At 40.0% G+C, this 23,683-nt stretch overlaps 1 protein-coding gene across 1 annotated transcript in view; it reads right to left on the bottom strand.

Annotated features, from left to right (window-relative positions):
* The window catches only part of insc (spindle orientation adaptor protein inscuteable), a 111,845-nt gene extending 90,102 nt beyond the window's left edge, over positions 1-21,743 (bottom strand). Inside the window, exon 1 of the mRNA XM_083144082.1 lies at positions 21,393-21,743. The gene's annotated coding sequence lies outside the window, so the exon portion shown is untranslated. The remainder of the gene's footprint in view (positions 1-21,392) is intronic.
* Positions 21,744-23,683: the final 1,940 nt, after the last annotated feature.

Here is a 23,683-nt window from a genome sequence, read left to right on the forward strand (position 1 = left end):
GCACAAATATAAAATTTACTCTAGTCACCCACAACATTACAATTTTGATATAAAGAAAAGCATTAGTAAGAAAGTGGTTCTTAGACAAGCACGCCATGTGGCAGCTTCTGTGACGGGATGGATAACGTGACGTGCCATGAAGCCAAGAGTTCGAGCCCAATAGTCTCTTTCATAAATTCATCCTGCAGCCTCATCGTGTGATCACCTAGGAGTAGTAAACGACATAAAATCACCAAAAGAGAAATAACACAAAGCGAAACCAAAGGTTCCTGGTTCAAATCGCAAGCAGAATATGCACATTTGGGTGTGTATTAGCAATCGTCATACCTAAAAGCATGGTAAAAATGAAGCAGCATCTCAAACACAAGTCGCTATTCATCAAAGGATCAAAAGGCACCTCATAAAACATGTTAGCCAGCCTCTGTGGCGGAGTGCTTAGCGTAGAAGATCTTAGATTCGAATCCGGAATAAGGCATGGGTATGTGTGTAACATCAAATATTCCATCAGCTCGGTCTTTAATCTCGAAGCTAAAGACTTAAGGAATCGAGGTAAAAAGACCAAAATAGAATCAAGAAACGTTAGAAGTGATGTCTCACCTGAGTCATGGCATTCGCAATCTTCCATGCACTCCTTGCACGCAGACGCCGCCCTAAGCGTGAGTTCATAGCAGCACGTGGTGAGCGGACAACACATAGCGGAGCGTGACGGCAAGGTAAAGGCAGCGACGAGTGACGGAACGCCTGAGTCACAGGAAGTGATTGGTGTGTTAACACACGCAATGAGAAGCGCCCTGATAACTTATCGCTCCCAGTTTGATTGCTCTTCAATCCAATCTTATCAATTACTTATGTCTCTTCCAGCTTCCTTTAATTGTTTCTGCTTAGTTGCATATCAATTACCCTAAGCTCGAACTTGGCGAGTCTTCAGCTCTCGCCTCATGTCCATCAGCGACCATGGGTACTAGGTTCGATTCCTGGGCGATTGTGTGCATTCCATTGGCTATTTCCTCATTGTCGGGACCAGGGGTTGAAAAACCTTTTCAAGCACCAGCCCCTTTTTCTCAGGAGCCATTTTTTTTACGCAAATATATACGGTGTATGAAAGGTATGAATCCAACTAAGATAAATTATTAAATATGATCTTAAACATTTAATTTATTAATTAATAGAAGATTGGATTAAAAGTAATTAATTCTTGCGCTGGAGTGGCCTTCCCTACCATATCACCGCAGATTTTAAAATTCGGCTACCAACATCGTAGAAATTTATCATGGCTAGCAAGATTGCAGATTTTTTTAGTAGCATGTTTATTGTTCTGATTTAATTATACATGTGATTTTCCATAAGCGAACTCGAAATATTAAAATAACATATTTTTTTTAGAACTGAATTTGAAAATTTTCAGGCGCCATGGAGACCTGTATTTTTCTACCCCTGGTCGGGACTAACCTACATTGGCAGAAAAGTGGCGTACAATAATCGAAATTCAACTAAATCGGGAATGTACTTAGTGGGAGCATAAGTGCGACTAGACAGATTTATTGGGAACTAAAGGCACCGCAATTTCGACCCGCATTCATAAGTCAGTCTGTTTAATATAGTCCTGTTTTCATCTTCTGCTTCTTACCAAGCAAAGGAACTGATACCAAGACTACGACGCATCTGTTCTTAAAAACAACACCAACACTATACCAGTCCCGGTGTGTGAAATTGAAAATAATAATAAATTGATAACGTTGACGATCCAGACATTGTCCTATTGGCCTTCCAGACTGAACAGAGTTAACGCCCGTGCTTAGCAAACACTGTATCAGCAATGAGATGCTAAATTTGACTTATGGCATGAACTTTTACTACATCTACGAGACGAATACGAGAGGAGCCACATGCATGAAGAAATAGCTGACTGCATAAGTAACGAAGAGCTCGAGATGTCAAGATAGGGGGGGCCAGGCCCTCTTGCGCTCAGACACTGCCTCAAGAGGATCCAGGTCGTGATGTGCGCGGGTCGTACTTTGAATAACATGTTGCGACACTTGGAGACGCATTATCCGTCCTCGCCAGACGCGACAGAATTAATTAGCACGATATGTCGTGACCTGTGCAAGTTCAGCACGTTACGAGGACCCTCTTCCGGGTCTCTGTACATTTTCACCCAGCAAAGGACCAAGACAGAAATGTTGAAAACTTTTGTCTTGTTGCATTACTGCAACCGTACACCCAATAAACCGCTTTACTTGATAAAATATTAATATACAAAACTTAAGACACTGTCTTCCTTCTTTCCAGCTAGGATTTTCCCACGAACGGAGGATTTTAGAGCCACAAATGATTGGAAAGTGAATACGGGAGAAACCTCTAACAATGTGCAAGAAATTGGGAAATTAGACGTCATGCATTAATGCGTTATACCAATGCTTGTTTCTGATTCAGTGTTGCTTCTGTTTGTCGTCTTTACATTAACTCGCTGAACGCAATTGAGCTAAAAAGTGTAAGAGCTTTTAAGTTTCATTAATAATAAAAAGAGAAGATGCTGCTCTAAGATGTATGTCTTGTAAGAGTAATTGATGTGCTTTTAAGAAGTGTGTGTTGTTTCAACCAAAAACAATACATACACCCAGTGGAGGCGATTGGGTTCCAAAACTGGGGGGGGGGGGGGCGTTCCCAAAACTAGGGGGGCAAGAACAGTTTACTTTTTCATGGTACATAAGGTTTAGCATAGTGCGGAGGCAAAAGTGGCAAAAAGTGGGGGACAACTGCCCCCCTAATCGTCGCCACTGCATACACCTACAACTTCATAAAAACAGGCCAACTAATTCTTACAACACAACACAATTGCTAATTGTTTATAAACACTGCAATTAATGACCATTTATTTACCTTTTTTTAGTATTTATTGTATGTGGTTGGTTGATTGTTGTTTTAAGTCCACTTTATGCACATACGCTTATCGGAATCGGACCTACAGTTTAAAGTGGGATCAAACCACTGTGCAATGTGCCTCCACCGGTATCGAACCCGATACCCCATGATTACAAGACGACAACGTTACCACTAGGCAATCGGAGAGGCCCTATTTCTTGTTTGTGAGAAATAACGAAATTTTAAGGTGGAAAAGTGAAGGAAATTGACGTACAAGGAAATTTCCCTCTGGGTCAAGAACACCACTCTTTCAAGTCCAGGGAGGACAAGGGCCCATGGCTTTGCATTTGCTTATGTTTTTCGTTTTGTAGTCAGCAGACAAAGTGAAGTATCACTTTTGCTGTCCAATTGATACAAAACAATGAATTAATCAAATCTGTGTCATACGTGAAATTCAATCAAGGCTGGTACAGAGAGGACATTCCTTGAGAAATCTACATTTGAATGATAGTTCTATTTGGTTATCTATGGATGTCGATTTTGTGCAAATACTTACATATACATATATAATTCTTGTAGCATTGGTAGCTGGCGTGTTACACGCAGACAGATTTTATCTTCATTTTATATTGCTAGAAATGTGAAGAGGTTTTCATTTTTTTTAATGAGCCCCATCTGAAGGTCTAGTCTAGCTACGGGCTTTATTCTACTGTTTTTTTTTCGGGGGGTGGGGGCATTCGACTGCTTTGGTAACCTCAAGCAAAACGTTACATCACTTCAAACTCAAAGCTCTCTCCTAAGACTTGCTCCATCTATCTCTTAACTACCTGAATTAAACATTCATTTCTTTCCTGCCATCAAACATTCTCTGGCTGACTCGACAAAAGCAACCAATTTGCATATTCACCCAAAGCTACAAGAGGTACAACCGCATTTTCCCATTCTCTCTCTCTTTCTTCAGAACAGTTGAATCTGGCTTTCTCTCTTTCAGGACATGGGTGTCAAAATCCAGATCAGCCCATTCGGTTGTAACAGTCAAGAGGTAATCCAATTATCATCGTTCCAGCACTCAGTCATACCACACACAACACCCATCTCGCCGTCCAATCACCAAGCAAACCACGAAGCGTAAGAAAAATCAGCCATAAAAATGAAAATGATGTTTCCTTAAGGGGAGAAATTAAGTAGGTTCAAGGCCGAAAGAAAAGGACGACTGGCAAAACCGGCCGCATGAATGAAGTCACGTGACGCTGAGAGGTGCAATTGCGGTCGCATCGCATCCTGACGCAACGAAAGCGTTTTCTTCTTGATTCTCTTGTAGAGGTCTCGGTCTGTTGCTGCCAACGAATTTCTGCGTGTGGGGGTGAGACGGTAACCTCCCCAACGAAACATCACGTAGCAAGAAAAACGGTCAAACTGCGTGCGGATTGTTCTCGTTTGACAAAGCGTGACTCTTTATCTTCCCCCTAAACGACGAAGTTCTTTACATTTAGCCAGATGCCAAAAGACTGACGCTGAAAGAACGCAAGAGTCAACGAATTCAATACCTCTTCATGGGGGATGCGTACCTTCGAGTTGATCCCGAACTTGCTGTAATATACAAATCCAGTTTTTTCATGAAGCTAAGAACATGCCTTTGTTCCCTATTTCAAAAGATGAGGTTATATATCATAGGTTGTAAATCATATTAGTTCAACTTTATAGTGAGTATCTAAACTGAAAACTATATTTTGAGCTAAAATTGAACACTTCAAACATTATTTTTCGTAGTTTGTCTGCTTTAAGATTAGATATTAGCCAAAAGTGATTTTTTTTAAAAAAATACAAATACAGACATTCTTATCGGGCCTCCGGAATCGAACCCAAGGTTCGTTGATTACAAGGCGACAGCGTTAGCCAATACGCTGTCGAGAAAACGTTCGATATTTCTTTCAAATAAAAAGAATAAAGTTATTCACTCATATTGCTCTTTCTCTATTTTGGTTATTTTACGTCGCTTTTCTACCTCTCTAGGTTAATAATGGTGATCCGATGGTATGAATTGAACGGACAAACATATACGCCTTACTTGCACTCTACATAAGCTACTTGGTTGCCATCAAATGTGTAACTGAACATCTAATCGTGTAACAAAACACCATAGATGATGATGAACAACGCCAATCCCGAATTAACACTAAGGCCACGCTTGCTTGCATTTTACACCACACTTTTTGTACTGCAGGATTCGAACTTAAAACCTAGAACCCAAGCAAATACTAGTCACTCCGTCACAGATGATATGTGCCTTTATACCACAAAGATACATAACAGTGTTGAGGTAGGACCTCATATATTCCCTGTCAATCGTACTGGAGGTGATGATGCAATAAGTAGCAAGCTACAGTCACTTCACTTCTATCTCTTCCTAGCATGCATCATGGTATAATCAAAGTAGGTTCCGCAGCCACTTCTGCAGGGACATCGGCGGACAAATTTGCAGCCGAGACCACAACCCGGAAGCCTAACCCTGGTTCCCTGCTCGACAATCCATCACCTTATCGAATTCACCATTGCAAAAACTACCTGATTGAAACATAATATGTAGTCCAAATAACAGTATATACCGAAACACCACAATTTTTATTATTATTACATTGATGATCAATGCATCACCGATGTAAAGTGAAACCTTTAGAGGGCTTTCAGTAGTTTACCAATAAATCGTAACGTTTCTCTCTGCTTTTTTTTCTGTATCGTAACGGATTACCATGAGTTACACGGACTCTTGTAGGCAGCTGAGTGCAGAAGCTAAACTTGACACCAAATATACAATCTCTTTCAGCCCGTTTAGGTTTCCCATGACATTCAAACAGGTTACAACAACAGTCGCTGGAAGTAACTGTTCGGCAGCAACACAAAAAGAGAAACAACACTCGCAAAGTAAGCGAAAATGCAATAGTACTGGAGGCAATCGGACATATCATGTTACCCTCACTAACTGTTGCTTAGATCCTCACGAAGAATAACATCCTCCCACCAAGTGCTGGAGACAGATCGCACTTGGCACCGGAAGAAATGTGGTAAGATGCAGTAACATTAGCAGAGTAGTTGCTGCTACTAATCACGTATGAAAATAACACCTTCGTTTGCGCAGGTTGACACAGACAGGAGAAGGTTTCTGTTCCTGTTCGAGGAATTCAATCCTGGCCTTTGATCTGTTACCTTGCATATATATATATATATATATATATATATATATATATATATATATATATTTATTTATTTTCATTGTGGTTTCTCATTCTCCTGAATTTTGCCATATTTATTAATCGTAAATATATCAGTCATTTCCCTCCATTACTTTATATGCATACCATAGCTACTTTGTTTTTCCAATAACCGATCTTTCCCAGGGAGTGAGTGGTGTGTCCTTTTTGGATAGAAAACTGCATGTTTGGAGTCTAACGGGGCTCTGAGACGTGGATCTACACCCAGTGAAATCCCGTGAGCCTGTCTCTGTGCCGAGTGTCCCGGTAGCCTGAAAAACTGCTTTTATCACAGGCACGGTAATTTTAGCTTTCTGATATGTTTTAAACTGTTATTGGTAAGGAGTTTTACGTATCTGCATAATATTTTTGTCAGAGACATTATTTGTTAACTTCATTTGCTAACCAAAAAATTGGTTTTGTTGTATTAGGTAGAAGTTGAAAATAACACAGGTGATGATGCGCATATGATCTTTCTAATAATCAAATCTACAAGCCTTCAGCACTAATTTTGTGTAAGGGTATTTCTCTGCGTGAAGCATCTTCTTGAAAAAACTAAAATTTATTACATAAATAATGGTTGTTGTTGGTGGTAGTGGTAACGGGCTACCTTGTTTTCTAGATCAATGCCAAAATTTGAGGGGGGGAAGAAAGTAACAGCCTTCTACCCTAATGCAGCTTTCTTTACCTTCTAATTTTTTTGTCCAGATATGAAATTTGCAAAAAATATATATTATATAAAAATAATTACTTAAAAAAATGCAGTTTTCATCAGTCCATTAAGGATTTGTGTTATATAAAACGTTTTGGATTCTTGTGGGGAGAGGGTACCAGCATCAGTTGAAAAAAAACATCAATCAAGCCTTGTGATGTATAAAAATCCTGTAAATTTGATTCACATTTTGTTTAGTAGAACAAATATTATTTACAGTCATCATAACATTTTGAGTGATGCTTGTGGAAAATGCTTCTTGTGAAGAAGCTCGCCAATTGTGCTCGCGTCACTGAGTGAAACACAGAACCCACGACCACCCCGACTAAAGCCGAGTGAAATCATCATCGGAAAACACAGAAACTGCAAAAATAATAACACAAATAAACATTCGGCACCTGGCCAACGAATTCATTGTGGGTGCTGGTCGCCTTTCATATACCGGCATGTGCATTTGTATCGTTAGCCCGTGCCATATGTCCGTTGCCCCTATCAATCGTTCCCCCAGGCCTCGAATAATGACGCATAGCCCGAAGAAGGGTGCGGGTGAATTGTGTAGGGGCAGTGATGAGTCGCTGGGCACGCTTCAACCGTCGCTGAATGACGCCAAGCGCACGGGGACCTAACATCTGCCACGTGCCTCAACCAGGTGCCGATTAGACCACGACAACAAGTACCCAGGTGGACGCTTACCCATATTCACTCGCAGCGTTTGCAACTCTGCAGGAAAATCTCAACATGGCACGGACCCAGCCTTTTGCTGGTCTTGGTTAGGAACCGAACATTGAGAGAGAGCCACCATATTCGGGAAATTCATTGTCACGAATGAATCACGAAGTCGGGCCTGTTTAGTGATGTATTGGCAGTGCTTTCACCTTGAAATCACGGGGTTCTTGGTTCGATCCCCGGTGGAGGCACCTTGGTTCGATCCCCGGTGGAGGCACAATAGTTCCATCCAAGTTTAAGCTGTAAGTTCAGTCTCGATCAGCCTATATGAGTATAGAGTGAACGTAAAACAAACTTACTTTTTACAATCAAGAAGCTAATGACACATATCTATTGATATACTGATATTCAAAGAACAGGTTGATAGGGTTCAGATTCTCATTAAAATTACATATCTGGTCTTAATTAGTTTCTGCGCGCAATTAGAATGTTTATATGAAAAATCTCAATTTCTTGACAAGTAACAATGTCTGGAACGCAGAACCTCTGGTTTTCCTAGCACACAGCAACGGTTAGATTATGGAACCGCTGAGTCCTGATCAGGAATTGAACCCAGTCCACTGCATTACAAAACTAGAGTGTTCGTTAATGTCGCGGACGTCTGTGCAAGCGAGTTGGTAAAATATTACCTCTCTTTCAGTGTATAAGAAAAGAGGAAGCAAAAACGGACACCAAAAATGAAAACTTCACAGGTGGAAACACTGGTCCTCACCCAGCCTCCATCACGCATGAAATATATGATGCCAGGGTGCTAGCGAACATATGGGGGAATTTCTTCCACTGTCGCCCTGCCCCCTCGCAAAGACTCTTTCGCCCGCTTCTATTCAATCGGCGACGGGAGAAACTTTGTAAAGCTTGGAAAAAGGTAAGGCTTTGTCGGGACAACGGTATTCAGAACCAAACGTCCCACGTTAGCTTTACACTCTATGGGTCAAGTAACAGCACTGGTATCCGCAAAAACGTCAGGTATATTCACTGTGTATTTGTACCGAAACAGTTTTTCTGAATAGGTGGTACAGTTGTTGTAAAAAATAGTTTGCAGTTCCAAGAACCGATATTTCGCTCACGTTTACCCTTTTCATCATTGTTTACTCTTAGAATGGCACAGCCTCACAAGGTATTCCACCAGATATATTTTCAGTGAATATCGGGTTGTCAATCTATAAGGACGTAAATAGGAATTGTAGGTTTCCTGCCGACGTGATTCGAACAGGTGTTCTCGGGTTAACAGCCAGGTTAAATTGGAGTTAGCTTCCGATTTAACCTGGCTGTTAACACGAGAACACCTGTTCGTATAAGGATGCAGTCTTAAGATGTCCTATTCAATTTTCTTCAATTACTTTCACTAATCTATATGATCGCGCACGACCAACAATAATGTCCCCTATTTCTTTCTATGTCGGTTATTTTAGGTCGCTTTTCTCTCTTGGGTTAACAGGGACGATGGAGATGAATAAAGAACTGATGAAATTGATGATGGGACAAACACAAAGATGCATCTATGCCTAGTCCAGGTTTCTAAACCTGGGACCTCTGGTTTAGAAGCTCGTTATAATGACCTTTTTATTTTTTTTATATTTTTCGCCTAATTATCATTCTACCTCATCGCCACTATTCAACAGAAGTGAAGAAATATCGTCGTAAAATAACAAAATACAAATACGAGCAATGGTCTAATGACTACCAAAAGCTTGTTTGTTAAGACCAAACGAGATTTTCACCAGTTAGGTTGCAGATGCGATCTCTGTTCAGTATTGACCTAGACACTAAAAATAATTTTAATTTAGGTCAACAGGCTTTATTTGAGCCTTGATTTTTTGCTTAAAGGTACCAAATATTATTGTGATTGTACACAAAACCGTAGTAAAATTCGCCTTCCGTAAGCTGACGTCTCTAAGTTTCTTAAATTAATGATCTGAGTAAGCAATGCCTCTATCGAAGATAGTCTCGAGTTTACCTACCGTTCAGGCGATCGATGGTTCGAGATCCGAAAACATACTAAAGGGTCCTGAAACGCGACTCGTAACGATGTACATCCACCCAGAATAATAGAAATACAACTCTTCTCCCCCTCTCTCTTCCCAATCAGAAAGACTGGCGTGTGAACATAAATATTGGCTTCCGCCTCTCTTTCAGTCTGTGAGCAAAATCACTTTATGATGTAGCTTGTTATGTAGTCATGGGCCTTAGCGTGCTGCAAATCTGATTACACTGCAACTGCGCCGTCTTACGAGAAAGCCAATGAACATATAACGTGTGAGATCATTACGAGATACAGGCAGAAAGATGTCACTGATGGATGCATCCATCCAATAAATTAGCAGCAGACGGAACCACTCTTAACTGTCAGTCTGGATTATGGGGAACACTACTTTCGCCACGTTTTAAATCATTCGTACTGAAATTATGGGACCAAGTAAGATTTAATTGTTTGATTTAGTTTATTTTACTTCGCTTTTCTGTCACTTTTGGTTAATCACGAAGATGAACGTGCGTGATTATATAAAATTTATGAAGGGACACTCACAAAGAACACCCATGTCCAGGCCAGGATTCGAAACCGGGACCTCTGGCGTCGTGCTAACCACTCTTCTACGGAGGTCTGAACACCAAATAAGCGTCAGCGCCATCCTTATATGGGAGTTTAGCATACCATGGTAGATCTGTCCATTGATCTCCAACCATAGACGACAATTGGATCTGGAACCTTGAGATACAGATATGTGAAACTTAACTTGCACCAATTATAATTGCCAGCCAGTATTGTGAAGAGCATTCAAAGTTAATTATTCTTCCTGATTAATTTTGAATGGTTGGACAGTAGTTGAGTTAATAGAAGCTAATTTCCAGTAAAACTTTGGTGGCCGGAGCGTGATGCTGCTCACACCACCTCCACTAAAGGAGGGGTGGAGAAGATTAGGTGCCCCAATCACTATATATAGCTGGACTTGTACAGCCACGTGCCCAAGGGGCGTTGACGCTTCTCGCATAACTATCCAGGGAAAGTTCACTGGAGTTATACAAAGATGGAAAACAAGATTTCTGACCACCTAACCGCTGGGAGACTTGTCAGGGCATACTGCGAGGAAGACTTATTTTTGGCTGATTGTCCTCTGACAACAACACCCATATTAGCTACTAGACCGTCACCATGCTCAAACCTAAAAGGAAGACGTGACGAAACAAACACGAAATATACGGAAGAAACGCACTATCTTGCAATACCACTCTGCACGGACAACATGGGATAAGATTAAAAAAAAAGCCCTCATGATAAATGACAAGGGAGAACTTGAGGTAAGATTAGCCAAGCCCGTCGTGACGAAATAGCCACTGCAGCTTTGGAAGACACGCAGACCGGTTTGCTCATCATAGGGCACATTTTCACATTTAGCATGTCACGGAATCTTCCCGAAAAGAAAGAATTTAACAATTCGCCGTCTTGGTTCTCAGAAGCCTCACAGTGTATAATAGCATTACGTGCGCTCCTTGTATTAATGACCTTGAATAACCTTGAACTTCTAGGAGGCGGGTTTACACGAAACGAGAAATGGTAACGTGCTATGTTCTTGCTTCTTTTCTTCTGTTTGTTTTGTTTCAGGGTTGTTGTTTTTTGTCTGTATAGCACAATAACATGGATTCTGGGGAAAAGAGTTACACGTATTGTTCAAGGAAGTTCAAGGACCTCATTGACTATTTGTTAACCTGAGAAGGGAGGAGCACATAAAACAAATTAACGTTTCCAGAAACTATCACTACATTAGAAAAACTTCCTATTGTATGGGTAACATCAAGTTTTTTTTAATGTCCATTCTCTGAACAGTACGAAGTAGAACAATCATTAATATTGAGTTTGAGTTTATTTTTAAATTCACTTTATGTACAGAGGTAAATAGGGACAGGATCTACAGTTTAAAGTGGGACCCGAACCACTGCGCAATGTTCCTCCACCGTGAATTAAACCCAGGACCCACTGATTACGAGACAATTATCAGTGTTGCATGCTAACAAAAAAGTTCGTACAATGAAAAATACCCACATGCTAGTTTTGCAGTTATAATCCAATTTCTATGTCCGACAGATCCTTCAAGAGCAAACTAATTTTCAAACTTCGACTTCCATCTACTGTAAGCTGAACTATTCTATTTTCTACATGATAAATAGAATGTAGGCTACGAGTCTATAAATTCCTCGAGACCTAGCGAGGAAAACATTGTGAAGAAAAAATGTTCTTCTTCATGACCTTTCAAATTAGTAAACTCGGAATTTAGCCGCTTGTAAAAATATACTCGTGAAAACGTCATCCTCGCAGAAATGCTCTCTAGCTCTTCATATTGCCTGTTTTCTTACCTCTCTCTTACACACACACACACACACACACACACACTCTCTTATCCTCATCTCTCTGTTTCTATTTCCTTTCCCTATTACGTACCTACAGTTTCTCCTCCCTGTCTACACAGATTTTCCTTCTCTCTTTTCCCCATTTTCTCACTCTTTTAAGTCAATCTCTTTCTTTTAAGTCCCTTTTTCGAAATCTGCTTCCTCTCTTTCGGCATCATCTACATGTCCCCTTTCCAGAGATAACGTGTGTGTGTGTGTGCATTACAAATTGCGTCATCTAAAACCAGGTCCTTGTTTACGCGTACAACGCACATCACTGCTGGAATTGCTTTACTTTGCGGAACGCGTTAGGAGAATCAGGCCGTTTTCGAAACTGTACCACATAGTTTCGAGTGTTACGTGGCTGGGTGGAGGCAAAAGCATCGCTCATTAAGAAAGTGAATAGCCACTGGCTTCCTGCAAATGTATAATTCACTGTTTCAAGGTCACCAACATGGCTTCATCCATGGATCCCTCTATAATCGCACTCTTCATTTGTTTTGCCCCGAGCTTCCAGTTTCGCCCCTTTATCTCGGCATTAAAACGCAGTTACGTGGTTTAATTACACAGTCTGCGTAACAATCAAACATCTGCTGCAACCCTGAATCAGAACTTTTTATTCGCTTTATGGCTCTAGGAACTACAAAGCAATCGAAATGTCGACATTCATTTCTCTCTTTTTTTATTCGTCCTGCCTCGTAACCGGAAAACTTCCGTATAAGGAATATGTATGAGTTCACCTTGAATATTTTCGTTTGTCGATTTATAGCCGCGGAGTGATATATGGTGTAAAAAAAATAAAGAAGAGATTCGTTACTTTTAAAAGCAGTTGAATTCAGCTAATACCAGGCAATCATGTTTTCACACTTCAAAAGAAAAAAAGTGCGTGCACACGAGCATCGTAGCCAAGATTTTTTTTCTCTACGGCCGCTCAGAATAAAAAAACCAGCGTCAACTCAGTATGGTCAGTGGTTTAAATCCATAAACTATCCTGCACTGTGTGAAAGGTGCAAATAGCAATTATGGCTGACGCATCCACTTAATTTTAATATCAAATCAAAGCAATAAACAATTCAGTCCAACGTCTACATTAAATTTCAGAATTTTAATTTGATTCCGCGAATGAACCGAAATTATCAGACAATGAATATATAGTAGTAACGAAACATCTACAGATTTATTGTGAACATTTTCAGTGTTGTAGCATTATAACTGGGAAAGATGCAAATATTAATACAGCCGAAAGAAAAGAAAGAAGCATATAAAAATACCTTGCCCTAGACTCGAAACTACGGAGTCCCGGGTTCGATTCCCGGTGGAGGCACATAATGGTTCGGATTCCACTTTAAACTGTAGGTCCAGTCCCAATTAGCCTAACTGTGCATAAAGTGGACTTAAAACACCAAATCTATCAATCAATCGAAACTACGGCTTCGCTAATCCCTAGACCACAGATTGATTGATTGACTTGTTGTTTTAAGTCCACTTTATGCACAGTAAACTAGACCACAGAGTCAATACTTTTACTTCCATTAGATGCTAGGACAACAAACGTATTCACGGTATTCTGACTGACAATACGCCCAATAATTGCCTCTGCCAATGGCAAGACACTGTGTGTATGTTGTTTATACTCAGTGGCGAACCTCTTATCTACATATCCAGAGGTAGCGTGCGCTACGCCTGTCTATGGGGTGGATGGTCAGCTGATATTGAATATTTTTGTCGATATAGTGAACGTGGAAAGAAAAAAAGTGTCATACATAAATACATACTTGAAAAACGAAGGAGTGAGGGATGTTTTCTAGCTCCAACATATCTCCATATTACAGTGCTCGCCACTGTATACTTTGCGAGTCGACACGAGATCGAGACTGATGTTTATAAATAGAGACGGGACGAAACAGACATTTAAAACTCGAGACGAGACGATGTCATTCCTAAGCCGAAACTCAAGATAGAGTGCAAAAACTAAGTTGTTATCGTTATCTGTAAAATATAGGTCTTTCAATCACCGTCCAAAATTTATGAACATTACACGAAATTTGAAACAATGGCTTTCTAGTTATGTATTGTATATGTACAAGTGCACAAGTGATTATGTCAAATTTCATCCTTCCTAGCACATATCAATACCTGGCAACACTACTGATTACTTGTCAGGCAGTAAGGAAATTTCATACTTGTACACATATCTTAGTTTTCTTTCCGAAAATTCTTCTCTATTCTCCTTTCGTCCCCCGCCAAGAGCAATTGTTCCGTAAATAGAGCTGCACGTGCAGAAGGTTTTTTCGCAGGTTGCGGTCGCTGTTCTCCGAGGAATGTGCTGACATTTCCCTTCCCAAGTCATCAGTCGGTGCATCAATCGCCCGTCCATTTTGCCTTGACACTAACGATCTCCCGAGCTCCACTGTATAATGCCTGTGTCGTGAAATTTGGAGACACGAACGACGTCGTCGAAGTAAATATCTTCCCAATCATCAAAACTTGAAAGCCTCAGCTAATTACAGCGTACTACGAAGCCGGGGATCATTCGAAGCCTTGGTAACCTTGATAGGTTCTGGATTCGAATCACTGACTATGTTTCAGCTTATTCCATCGTCTATTTCATAAGATTATTCATCCTTATCGTCACGATTAAAGTGTCAGAGATTGGGTTGTTTTAGGTCCACTTTATGCACAGTAAGGCTAATCGGGACTGGACCTACAGTTTAAAGTGGGATCCGAACCACTACGTGCCTCCACCGGGTATCGAACCCGGAACCCCTTGATTACAAGGTGACGACGCTTCTACTGCGCCATCGGGGAGGCCCTAAAGTGTCAGAGAGAATGGAAATATAGAAAATGTAATTTTGCCGCGAGTTTAGGGGTTTAGCGAGAATTATATCAAACTGGGGTATGGCCATTGGAGGATGGGAGTGTAAGGTTGATTTAACCTACAATTACCGTATTTTATGAGTATTATAAATCACTGGTCGGGTTATATCTGCTGTTGTTATGATAAAATCCAATTTCGTAACGAGACTATATTCACGGAGGTTTAATTAAACTCTATATGTAAATGAATATATAGCGACAAAAGAACAAGTATAGGGTATGTGTCATGTATGCAAAAAATGGCTCTGGGGGAAATCTAAATCAGCCTCGATCTAATTTCGAGGGTATATGTTCTCGATAACTCAAAACCTCATTTCTCTAGACTTTTATCACGTTTGTGATGTCATTTTCTATCCTCATGTTTCTGTCCATAAATTTCCAAATTTGAGTAGGCAGCCTATTTCACTAATCGAGCAACCTCTGAATTACACGCATAAGATCGAGGACCGTGTGTTCGAATCCATGTTGAACTTTTGGTTGTTCTACCATGCTTTCATGCGTCGCTTCATTGTCAGAGACATTGTTAATTTTTTTTATTTGGCATTTCAGAGGACTTCTCCGATATTCCTCATCAAGGTGTTTAACGTCTAAAAATTTGAGAAGCAAATTAACCAACCAACAACGAATACTCGTTTGTTCACAATCACTGGTATCGTACACAAAAGAGCTCTATAAATTGCCAAATGCCACTGGAACCAAATCTCAACATCCCAAATTCCATAAATCCTTACGCAACACTTCCACCATCTTTAACCACACCATGAAATTGTGACGAGGCCAAGGGCTCTTGTGTGAAGTGGCGGACTACGTACACGCAACACTTAATCGACAAGTGGACGTGGACATACAAAGCGTGGCGAATAGATAATTATTCCTGTCGGTAAACTTCACTCGCACCCAGTTATGCAGAACCAAATTGCTCCTTACGTTAGGAATGTTCAGAGCTCTGCTGCCGTTAACTCCACGATCTGAAAACCTACGAAGGGTGATTTATACGAATTCCTTTGAATCATTAACAGACTTCCGGTACAATTACTTCCACTTCACTCGCCGGAAAATGTAATAAAACAGTTTCGGATGCGCTGAGAGCGATGGCCCAGTATCCAGATCCTGGTAAAACACGTATGTACGTTTATATCACCATACATAATTATTTAATAGTTGATCGCTACCGATATGTGTGATGTATGTGTATGTGAGACTTACATTCTAGGCTACCTACGCTATCCGCGAAGTCCAAAGGCAAAAGAAAAATCGATTAGAAATTGTGCCTGAAATTGTTCGTTTCAATAAGATGGTGTTTCAGGTAACGCTCGAAGTGAGAGGTGAAGCGGATGGATGGCATTCCCCGGTTAGGAAAATTTAAGCAACCATCCTTTCCAGCCATCTCACTGTCGCAATGTTAAACATAAGAACATCCACTCCAGCTAGCCAAAAGGCTCCATCTAATAATTTCTACTTCAAGCGTCCAAGAGTCCATTCAGATGGTCTTTGGGTTTCTTCAACCTGGCTTCTTTCAAGATTAAGCGAAAGCACCATAGACATGTAGCATTTGGACCATGGGCGTAACTTGAAGCCAAACTCTGGTGGGTTGAATGGAATCACACTTGCGTCTTAACTTTGGGACAAAAGTATCCTTAAGTTCAAAATTGATTAACCTGAAAGTTTTGACCCCGCCAAGTTACGCCTATGATTTTCGACTACTTATGTTTTGTAAAAGCTGGGCCTCTATATTTTATTTCCGAGTTCGACGTTTCCATGTCTATGAACATGGGTCCAGAGAAATAATAATATCTATTTTGTCACTGCCGATTTAAATTTTTCAAATTAAAAGTACAATGCCTTTTCACTTAAAAAATCCCAAAACATGAACGAGCACGAACCCCATTTCCAGCATTTTTTTTTCCAATTCGAATATTACAGTATTGTAATCTAGCCCAGATCTTGAACTCGCTTGCGGTGGATGTCTTATCTGTTGTGTACGTTAGTATATGTTCTCTGAATATGTATCGATGGTCTTAGTAGTTTCACCTTAATCCGCCCACGATATTTACATCATATCTAAATTATATCCGTTCGCAATAATTATATTTCAGGTTCGATTCCCGGGTTGGGTGATCTAAGGTTGGAATTTTTTCGACCTTGTCTCTGCATAAAGCAGCTCTGGGGCTCACCCAGCCTCGAATCAATGTGTACCTGAGGGGATGAGGGGGTAAAGGCCTAACCCCACATCCCCAAAATGTGCCTTCATGGCACGGTGCTATATGCACGGGGAACTTTGCCTTATCTTACCTTTGCCTCCTGGCAAACCGTAATTTAGAAGGAATTTGTTTGTTTTAATTGTTTTAAGTCCACTTTATTCACATAACCGGGACTGGGCCTACAGTTTAAAGAGAGATCCGAAGCACTGTACAATATGACTATACTGGGTATCGAACCCGAGACGCCTTGATTACAATCCGACAGCATTACCACTGCACCATCGTTGAGGCCCCCTAATCTACAAGGAATCGGACACGACACCCACCCTTTGGTTACAAGGCCACTACTTCACTGGAAAGTGTAAAAAATAAAGCTGAATGCCACCTTAGTTTAAACCAGTTAGACTTTCTCCCAAAAGCAATTCATGAATATTTAATTAGAAGAAAAGCAGGAAATATAATAAATAAGGTGATGATAAATGTACTCTGTTGGATGAAAGCGAGAGTGCAGAAGTTGATGCAGGAAGCCAGTGAGAGGAGAAAGCATCCACACAGATAGAAACAGAATCTTAATTGGAATACTAAATCAGAAATCCCACTCTCCGTGCCATTTCTAAAGATGGAACAAGAAGCTTGGGATAGGTCAGTGATTAAATCAGGTGGAGAAGCCGTCCTTCACGCCTTGGTGGGTGCACGCGAGGCATAGCAAAGTGCCAAAGAAGTGCTCTTGTACGCTTATGCAACCTGATCTGGTATCCTGCCAAGATCTCAAACGGCATTTGATGCCAGAAATAAGAGAAAAGTGCAAGAAGTAGCGTAGTTTTCTTTTAAGGTGGTGTCAAAAGGTTCTTTACATTTTAAAAAGGGAGATATTAATGAGTGAAGTATGGCTTTTGTTTTAAGTCCATTTTATGCACATATAGGCTAATCGGAAATGGACCTACGGTTCAAAGTGCGGTCCGAACCGCTATATGCCTTCACCGGGCATCGAACCTGGAATCCATAGATAACAAGGTGGCGACGTTACCACTATGCCATCGTCGAGTCTCCCAGGAGAGATTGTGATTTAGTACAACGTACTTCCTAACAACGTTTCCCTGCAATGTGAACTACATCCATCTCCTAATATTATTAGAATAATTATAACAATTATAATGAATAACAACTCTGTACACAATTACAAACTTACATAGCGTACATTCTTAACTGGTTATGATGAAGCTCAGTACCCATTTTCGACTGTTATTTTGACGAATAAATTACAAGTGATCTCATCCTAAAATTAAGATTTTTCCCACCTTTACAAAAAATAAAGTTTGAATTTATTCTCAGGTGGGACTGGGTGCATTTCAAAGTGAGTTCCGAACAGTAGCGTTGGCTATCTGCGGATTCAAAAGAAAGAACGTCACAAAGTACGTACACTACTTGTTCTCTAAATGCTTACAGTTTATTACAGAGGATTCACTGCCCGCCTGCATTGTGGAGCTAACACAATCCTATCTCTTTCGATACACAGATCCTGACCTTGAAACTACCGTCACGTTATTGTTAGGATATGGTTATTTCTGTTTGTAATTTTCTAATCTTGCGTTTCTTTTCTTCCTCTTAAGGCTAGTAGCAACGAAGAGAATAAATGAACACATGAAATTCATGAAGAGACACTACCAAACGACCATGTCGGGTTGGGTGATATGATTATAATAGTAACAATTGTCATTTCCTATCCGACGCCAACATTACTTGATTTGGATAAAATTTTGCGTTAAGGACATATGGAATGAATTATGCATTAAGCAGATCTGATTCCTACAGGTTTTACGTGTAGAAAAATGCGGACCTTAACCACGATGGACGTAACAGTTCTGATCGAATTTTCTATCGCTCGCAAAAGTACCCGGCACTCAACGAAATTCTTATCAGGTTGACGTGTTCGAATTCTGAACACAAAAATTAGTTCCCTTTCATTAACACTGAGCGAGTGTAATGAAAGTAAAAATCATCGTGCAATGTAATGCATTCGCACGAAGCTTCCCGTATATTACGTAATGCCAAGTATGGGTTTTTAAGGTTTCAGTAAAAGCTGCACCGCCCAAAAGACAAGTTTAGTGATGGCATTTCGTTACGGTGTGTTGCAAGACAAGAATGGGAGTTAAATACGGAAAAAAGTTATAATTGGTCCTCGCATGTTGCTTCGGTATTTTAATTATCTGGAGTCTTTTCTCTGCCTCTATCCGTTAATTGCGATGACGGTGGAAGGTGAACTGGCAAAACAGGCGAGAGACAAGCACATTGGTACATTATCGTGAATCGAACACAGGCCCACAGCAAAACCAATGGATGCTATTATTGATCATTGTCATTAAGTGGCTAAGAAATTGGTCGATTTCGAGACCAGATAGAGAACACTTGAAACCTCCTACCTCGATCAACACATGAGTAAAATTGGAAGTGAAGATGTGCAATCCCCAAACCCCTCATCTACTATATTCCAGCCAAAATTAATTTCACTCCATCACTTGCTTAAAACCATTGATACAATTAAGTATCAACAAAGCCTGTATTAATAGTAGAATCTAAATTCTAAATGCAATTTTCGAGACTAATCAGAGGATCCCAAGGGTATGACTGAAGATGACCGGACCCCTCTCCGATTTTCTTCATATTTGGCATACTTACTAATTGAGGCCTGCTAATGACGAATCTGAAGTTAAAACTTGTCGGAAACGTCTAGAAATTGCAAAATAATTGCGAACCATTGACGCTAGCCCCACGAACCATTGACGTGTGGTTAGGTTAGTTTCGGTTAGGTTAGGCAAACATAGTTAAAATTTGGTGTCGTGGTAGTATCAGGATCTAGAAATTGCAAAATAATTGCGAATCGTTGACGCTAGCCCCACGAACCATTGACGTGCGGTTAGGTTAGGCAAAAATAGTTAAAATTTGGTGTCGGGGTAGTATCAGGAATATATACATTTCCTTGTGAAACAAAATTTCGCGAAAATCGACGGTTTCCATTCCGAAAACTGACTACTTATTTTGCAATTTCTAGACGTTTTCGACAACTTTTAACTTCAGATTCGTGATTAGGAGGTCTCAATTAGTAAGTATGCCAAATATGAAGAAAATCGGAGAGGGGTCCGGTCATCTTAAGTCGTTCCGATCCCACGTTCAATTTCCAGTGAAGGTACGTTTGGAACTTTGGATTCCAGTGGTCCTACTTTCAACAATAAGTGCAGTCCAGATTAGCCTATCTCAGCATAACGTAGACTGTTTCTTTTTTATATTTACTTACCCCTGCGATTAGCAAAAATTAGAAGAAAAACAATACTTAAGTCACAAAGATGCAAATAGAAACAGAATAGTGTTTTTCAACTTTGACTCTTCGAACCTAGTCAGTATCAGCAGTATATTTTACCAATTTTTCATTTCTTTACACAATGAATTTTTCGAGAGAAAACACTTCTCAACACTCTCACAAAAAATTGCGCCAAATTTGTTTTCAGTACGCTTTATGCTCAGACAGGCTAATTGGGTCCAAAACTTCCGTTTGAGGTTGGATTGGAACCATTGTGTACAATGCAATTCTGCAAAGAATCGAACCCGAGAGGCCCTCATTACCAGATGACAGCGCAACCAGCAAGCTATCCCGAGGCCTAGCTACTCTAGAGAGAGAAAAAAAGTAAAGGTGCGTAATCTTTCCTTATCGTATCACTAAGATCGTTCGTTTATTGTTTAAAAATTAATTGACAAAGCTTTTGAAATGATCTAGTGTTAACTCAATATTTTAAGTATTTCAGTATGGGATGGCTAATTGTTTTCTCTCGAAAAAAGTCCTTGGGTAAATTTAATTTCCTAATTTAGGTGATTTTCCCCATCCATTCAATTTCACTATTTTGCGAAATATTGCAGTTTTAACCAGTCGTGTGTTATAGTCCGCTGGTCCACATATATTTTTAAAAATGCACGGAAAATGTGGGCTACTGCTACTGGAAACAAATTGAAACTACTGTAAAAACAAGAATACTTGTTTCTACTTGTGAAAAAATGATCAGAAATAACTAGAAACGAAGCAGTGGCGTGCCCAAGGGGTGCCATTAAAAAAAAGAATTCAAAGGCAGGAAAATATGGCAAAATGAAGACTGACTACTTAAGAAATGTACATATAACCCCTCCCTTTCGGAAATCCTGGGCACGCCACTGAACCGAAGTGGGGTTTATGATAGTGGACTTCTTTTAGAAGGTAATGGCAAAATTTAATTAATTGAAGCCTTTTTCCTAATCATAATTGTGCTAAACATTTTCTCGCTCACCCTTTCAAAAAATTCCTAAAAAAAAAATATTTGCACAGCACTCAAGTTAAGAGAAATTAGTACATGAACTTACCTGTTTGTCCATCTGAGGACAGACTCTTCGTAGCCAGGGTGGGAAGTTTTCTTAACAACCGAAACCGCCAAAAATAAAGAATAAAGCAATAGGTAAAAGCACAATTGCGTATGAAATCCAAACAAAATGTCACTCGGTTCTTCTGTTCCCAAAAACGATAAATAATAAGAATCACTCAAAAAAACACTGTACACAGAAACAATTACAGGCAGTGTGGTTGGCGTCAACTATGCGAGGTACTGAACACTTTCGCTATCTTTCCCGAACTGTAAGTTTGTTGTATCGAAGTTGGCGGCACGCGTGTAGTAGTAGCTTCTGCGATACCACGCTGCAACGCCTTCCCGCTGAAAGTTCGCGATGTAAACTACCAGCTGTCATGTGGAGCGTTGTCTGCTAGTATCCACAGCAGGGTAGCCAGCGTCAATAAAATAAAAATTTGTTGTATGCATTTTCATACTTCCTGAGCGAAACTTCCTAGCGTTCCCTTATTTTCCAAATTTTTAAAATGCATTAAACACTGCTGGCAGTAAGTAATTAAGATAAAAGGGAAATAATCTGTACTGCTGGATAACATTAGAAACAGCCCCTTACCATAAGTAAGATATAACTAAGATAACATAACTGTAATGTCGAGGGACTAAAATATTCTTACTTCGCTTAAAAGCCGAGGCTGTAAAGGGGCACTCATCACACATAAGGACAGAACACAGGACAGCACGCACATAGCCATACGATTATACCACAGACAAAGATCCCGACGCCAGAGCCTCGTTAGTCTACAAAATGCAGGCTGTACACAAAACAATACAACTGGGGACGCGAGCTAACTTGAGCAGTAAATTGTTGTCTGCTCAAAGGTTCTCGATGACCAGTGGCGGCGATTGTGTTCCAAAACTATGGGGGCAAAGACAGTTTACTTTTCCTCGTAGATAAGGTGGGGTAAAAGTGGCAAAAAGTGTCTGGGGGGGGGGACAACTGCCCCCTCTCCCCTCCTAATCACCGCCACTGTCGATGACAATTAAACATTGGGATTGTTATGAACAGGCACGTAGCCAGGGGGAAGGCTAAGGGGGATGTAGCCCCCCCGAAATCCTACAAATATATAATGTAAATAGTGTATAGTGGTAATTAATTTTACTTCCTCAGCAAGATTAAACATCATAGCGAAAAAACGTTTAGTGTAATAGAGAAACCAGCTTATATTTTTATATTCTACAATTTAATCCAAAGAATAAATGGATCCACAACTCCCAAATTTTATAGTTTTCTTTGTGAGAGGTCACACAATATAAACGTTATGAGTAAATATTTCCCCTAACTTTTAAAGTATTTTTTTAACGGAATGCGTAAAAGTTAATATCAAAATACAGTAACTATGAATTTCAGTATACTAACTGCACAAAATGTAAGAAAAATGTCACTCATACGGTGGATCGAGTGGAAACGTCCCTCCATTTATATAATTATGATAATAATAATAATAATAATAATAACAATAAATTTTCATTAAAATTTGTTTATTTTTAATAACTTATAATAGTTACTATTGTAAAATGACAATTTTAACCTTGGTAATAATTATTACTGACTGTCATTATTATTTCTACTAATCAAATTTTATTAATGCTCTGCCCCCTCTACAAATATTTTTGGCGACACCTTTGCTGACAAGGGATGAGCCCCCCGAAATAAAAGCCTGGCTACGGGCCTGGTTATGAAGTGTTTGAAATGCAGTCCAGCTACAATGTTTCCATGATGTTGAAAGAAATTCCATATCTTTTCATGAAATGTCTCTCAAATTTAGACTTGGTTTTCAAGCTAACTTCTAGCTATAAAACTTTTACAGAATCCAGGACAGAGCGAAACTTGAGAGGACAAACAATGAAAAGGTGCGTCCGGCAACCCTGATTTCTTCTGCTGCGCTCACAGAGTCCTCTATCGAGACGCGCCAAAACCGCGCATCTGTCAGCGGCAAGTGATAACAATATTCCGCGAAAGTAAACATGTGTACATGTGGGAGGTAAAAGCAGATGGTTTCGCTAAAAGAATAAAGCAAAGCGAGTGCACGGGAAGGGAGGAGGAGGGGGGTATACAAAGGCAGTCAGACGAGAGAGAACTTGACCGAGTTACCTTGAGTTTACACGCACTTGAAGAAAACGGACGAGGAAATTACTGGAAAATAAATTCTCGCGTTTGACTAAGCAAACGGGTTGCTTTTTGTGTTGTCCAAATGGGGTAAATAAAAACAAAAATAAAAATAACATGTTCCACTATTAAAATTTAAGTATGCG

Source organism: Lepisma saccharinum, chromosome 1 (genome assembly GCF_977018435.1).
Source record: "Lepisma saccharinum chromosome 1, izLepSacc3.1, whole genome shotgun sequence".
NCBI lineage: Eukaryota > Metazoa > Arthropoda > Insecta > Zygentoma > Lepismatidae > Lepisma > Lepisma saccharinum.